The 5185-nt window shown below is 44.6% G+C and overlaps 1 long non-coding RNA gene across 2 annotated transcripts; it reads left to right on the forward strand.

Moving 5' to 3' along the window:
- The first annotated feature begins 422 nt into the window (after positions 1-422).
- On the forward strand, positions 423-3235 carry LOC115271676. 2 transcript variants are annotated; one of them, XR_003900056.1, is made up of 2 exons: positions 423-577; positions 3056-3235. It is a non-coding gene; the product is annotated as an uncharacterized LOC115271676 (long non-coding RNA). The 2 variants fall into 2 exon arrangements; XR_003900059.1 differs by lacking the exon at positions 423-577 and adding an exon at positions 1718-1859.
- Positions 3236-5185: the final 1950 nt, after the last annotated feature.

The following is a 5185-nucleotide window of genomic DNA, read 5'->3' on the forward strand; positions in this document are numbered from 1 at the left end:
ACCAAGCTCCACAGGCATTCCTGTACACAGTGCCCTGGAGTCTTATTTGCAAATAAGAAGGGGCTGGGGATGGGGGTGAAAAAGAGCATTAAGATATTCAGAAACATAAATGATGCTATTTCAAAGCAGAATAGGAAAAGGGCCATGAGAGGTAATAAAAAAGTTACAGGAATTCAAAAGAAAGCAATTGCCTCTTTTTGGGGTGGGGCAGGAAAGAGTCAATGGAAGAGGAGGATGTGAGAGGGGCATAAATAAAGATTTCTGTCTGAGCAGGAGGGAAGGCATTCTTGCAAAAACAGGGGGGTCAAAATATGAAGGTGCAAAATATGACAGATGTGTACTATCTGCACAGGTGGGAGCCTTGAAGAGCCCTGTGAATGACCTTGCAAAAGGTGTCCCACAGGTAGTGAGGAAGCTGGGATGATATGACTGGCATTCAGCTGCACATGAGATTGGGCAAGGAGACCTTGTAGTGTCAGAGGAAATGGCGGAGAGAATCCACCATGGTAACATGGAGAAGATGAACTTTAAGGGACTTGGGTATGGACTATGTCTGTTTGGGAGAAGGCAAAGAGAGGTGAGGAAAGGGAGGTGTAAGGGAAACCCACGGGGAGAGGGGTGGATTGGGTAGGGCGGCAGAAGCAATGAATTTTATTTTAGACATGTTAATTTGAGCATGAATGGCTTATCCAGATGGAGACATTCAACAGGAAGTTGAAAACATGCCTCAGGGGAGGGTAGAACTGTAGATACAGATGTGGAAGCACTGAAGACAGAGTCCTAAGGGTCTATACTGTCTCCCTCAAAAACCTCTTCCTTCTTAGTGGAAAATTTTTATTTAGAAAGTGGGAGGAGATGATGCAACAAGAGGTCAGACAGGGAATAGTCTGAGAAGTTTCTGGGTTATATATATAGTATTAGGGGGATGGAAGGAAAGGGGATGTTTAAAAGTTGGGAGTGTGGTGGTCAATCTCCTCAAATACTGTAGAGAATCTGGATTGTTTGAACACTAGCAGATTCTCCCCACCCCCACTCCTGATTCCATTATGTCTGAGACTCCTGACATAACACTTATCATGTGATATTTTATTTTTTAATTTTTTTAATGTTTATTTTTGAGAGACAGAGTGTGAGTGGGGGAGGGGCAGAGAGACAGAGAAACAAAATCCAAAACAGGCTTCAGTCTCTGAGCTGTCCGTACAGAGGCCAAAATGGGGCTCAAACCCACTGACAGTGAGATCATGAGCTGAGCTGAAGTCAGATGCTTAACTGACTGAGATACTCAGACACCCCTGATGTGATATTTTAATTGTTTATTATTCTCTACCACAAGGTAGGTGTAATTTGATATTGTTAATTACCTTATTTCCAGCATTTATCACTAACAGTTGAGTAAATGAATGAACACATGAAAGAAAATGTCAGTTGTGACAGTTTCAATAGAGAGATGGGTGTGGAAGCAAATTCCATTTGCCTGTGGTAAGGAAAGTCAGGGAGATATACTGAGATATACAGTTTTATTTTGTAAGAAGAAACAACCCCAAATACATGAATTTTCGTAAGTGTTGGCTTTCATTGTGGTGATTAGAAAATGAACTGCCATTGTGTCAGGGAATGTTCTGGTTTCAGATAGGTAGGAGAAAGTTCTGCTAAGAATAACATTTCTGTTTATTTTGAGATTGTCTGTTGACCTAGTGGGACTTCAGAGAGATTTAGATGACAAGAAAAGCCACTGGCAGGTATCTATGAAAGCTGGATTAAAACAGTAATATACGCAATCAACTGTGGTCCAAGGGCTTGTAAACCAGTGCCAGATGGAATGTTCTGAGAATTGGGAACAGCGATCTTTATGCAGCCAGGTGAGACTAATCTGGAGAAGCTTTAGGAAGGAGATAAATTTAAGCTGTTTTGAAAGGGGACTATTCTAGTCAATTGGCAAAGAGTCTTAAAGCACAGGATTAGGTGTTTTAATTTGATTACCTGAGGTAATTTGGAGCCACCCCAATGTTCTGAGAAGACTTGGTATAAATGTTGTTTGGAAGATGACTCATTTCAGCAGTTCTTAACTCCACTTACATATTAGAATTACCTGCAGAGCTCTGAAAAATCCTGGTGCCCAGCCTGCCCCCCCGGAACAATTACTGTAGAGGTGGGACCCAGCTATTAGCAGTTTTTTTTCTAAGTTCTCTGGATGATCCCAATAAACAGCCAATAGGGAGACGCACTGTTCTAAGAGTAGGGAAAAATGCAAGCAAGCAAGAGACTCAAATTAGAAAGGTTAGCAAGGAGGCTGGAAATTGGAGTCTGACCTAGCTTAGTGCACAGAGATAAAAGGGGTAAAGCTAAATAAAGTATTCTGGAGGAAAGCTTGGTTGAACTTTGTGATGCATGTCAGTTGCAATTTTTCATAAAGCTATATTCCAGGAGCATGACTGCTCTTATTATGATAGATTAGTTGAAAAACGAGCAGGAAACTTGCTTTGCTAAAATTTGGGGCTGGTTCTTTAGTAAAATTCTCAGTTTCTGAAGTAGGAAAGTGGGTCAGAAGAGAAAAGAAAATGCAATCATATTAAAAGTATGGAAGCTTTTGTTTATGTTAGAAGGAGGAAACAAAGCAAATGATGGATGATCTGGAATTAAGACTCAAAATTCAGACTTCAAATTGAGTTATGGTTAGGAGATATTGGGCTGTGGTAAAATCATCCCTCTGGAGTAACCTTGAAGGAAATGAAAAGTCAGACTATTAAGGACACTGAAGAGAAGGATTCCCCATCGTTTTCAATCATAACATTCCCCTTTCTGGAATGAAGAAGTTGTAACAGATATGGGAAATGGATGGGTCATGTCTCAGAAAATATGACCTCTCGGCAAGGTGGGCTGGCAAGCAATGATGAGAGTTCCAAGGTTCCTATTAGATCACTTTAAATTTATTCTGGCACATCCCACCCGTAAAGTTAAGAGGAAGGACAGGATGTCCTAAAAGTGGCATACTATTTATAAAAGAGAAGTAGTGTTTCATAATATAACCTGTATATGAGTCTTTGATAAAATACAGATGCTGAAAGAGAAACTTCACTGGCAAGAGAATCCTGAAGAGAAGCAACTGAAGCAAGAGTTGTGGAGCAAAATAATCTTTTTCTGGCTCTGAGGATGAGGCTGTCTTACAACCGTGATAAGCCGACATCTAAAAGCTGCTGTCATTGTTTAGAGAATAAAGTTGGAATTGTAAATGAAATGTAATTCTTCCTGTATTCCTGCTCCCAAATGCTGGGTCCCAGGTACGTGCAGAAACAAGGGAGCTGGCCAGGGCTGGTCCTAGCTGTGAGTCAGGGAGGTCTACAGTGGATCTGAGAGGCTGAGCCTCCCCCTCTCTCTCCCTCCCTAAAACGTTCTCATATTTTCAGGGAATGGAGATAGAGTAGAAAGTTAGGACATTGTTTCCAGAAGACCCTTGAGAAAATAAAAGGGCACTATAGGGATCAAAAGTACACCCTGAAATAACATTCACCTCTTTCCCTCAGAGGAGCCCAGGGCACTAGCTGGGCAGGAGGGGCTGTGGTGAAGTTGGGGGTCAGAAGGGAGAAGAGGATGAAAGTTCAGAGGCCTGGGTGGGGTGTGGCAGGAATGAGCCGCTGGGTATCCTGTGGGAAGCAAATGACGGGGAAAAGGAAGACCTGAAAGTTACACGCATCTCCAAGAAGAGAAACCTGATCCTTCCATCGGCCTCTACCTTGCCTCTGTCTTGGGCACACCACCCCCTCGACTTCATTTCGTCCAGCTGGCCTGACTACAGGGAGGAGAACACAACATGTGTCCAAAGCCACTCTGTACCTTTCAGTATTCAGGTCTCCTTAAATGCTTCCAATTTCCCTGCTCAGGTTTGCTGTTCCAAGGACAGAAGGCTCTCAATTAATACTGGACAAACTTCCCTTGCATGTTGGTTTGTAAAATTAATGATCCTACCGGAAAAATAAATTAAGCTTTGAATGCTTGGTTGAGGCTAAGGAGAAAAACCACTGTGTAGGGAACTAGGCCTTCTTAATATACCTCATCCATAGTATTCTCTCCCTTCCTTTTATAATGACTGCACTCACAGAGAGCGGGGAACCTGTGTAGTTTGAAACTCGGTCTCTGAGTCCAAAAGACCATGATGCATTCACTCATTGTGCAAACATTTGTCACAGATTATCCTGCTTTGTGCAGGACTGTGCAATGGGCCCAAGAGAACCCAAAAGGCTGCATTGAGGAGGTCTCCTGATGGGATGGTCCTCACACGTCAAGTTTCACTTGCACTTTCTACGTTCACGGTTTGAAAGGACTGTGGTAAACCGGTTGGAAAAAATATTTTTTTAGGAAGAACGCAACAGCTTTTTCCAAAGTCCCCCATCGCAGGTCTGACGGTTCACAGCGATCTTTACTGATGAGCTAAACGTTAAAGGAATCAGAAGTTCTCTTCTGTGTTTTTCTAGCCAGAGCCTCTGCTGCACTGCATTGCTCAGTTCCTTTCAGCTGAAAAATTCAATCTGCGCTCTTGTCAAAATGTGTCATCTCACCCCCGGACACTCATCACAGTTCACCGTCCTCCGTGCACAGAGTTGAGGTGGCAAGGGTGGCGTAGCTGCCACCCTAAGGTCTCGGAAGGCCAGATGTTTGGGACGAGCTGAACAACTGGTGAACTGGGGATGTCCAGCAAAGCCAGCTCGGGAGTTATCCCAGGATACCCGATACTCGGTTCTACAAAAAGAGCTCGTGTCAGTCCATCTCCTCGGGTGTGAATCACTCTCCCCGGTCGGGCCTTCGGGAGAAAATTCACGAAGGACCCCATCAGCGTTGTAGACCCTGCTAAATACGCGTCGGAATCAGGGGTGTGTGTGAAGGGGAAGGGAGGAGATTCTCCAGAGGCTTTTCTTCGAGTCTGTTTATCCTTTGTGCCCCAAGACTGGGTTCTTTGACTGTAAACTCTTGGAAAGGGCAGGGACGAGCCTCTTTTATGTCCCACGAAGTACCTTGCCTATCAGTAAATGCTGACTGACAGCGGGGATTTCGGCCCGGAAGACCGGCGCCGATTGGGTCTGACCGACCCTCCCGCGGGCGCGGTTCCGGGCCGGGACCTGGAGACCCTGGGAGAGGCCGCCCGGCGCAGGCGGCTCAGTGAGGCCCCGGCGCCGCGGGCGCTGTCTGCGGG

The sequence above is a fragment of the Suricata suricatta genome, chromosome 2 (assembly GCF_006229205.1).
Source record: "Suricata suricatta isolate VVHF042 chromosome 2, meerkat_22Aug2017_6uvM2_HiC, whole genome shotgun sequence".
Lineage (NCBI taxonomy): Eukaryota > Metazoa > Chordata > Mammalia > Carnivora > Herpestidae > Suricata > Suricata suricatta.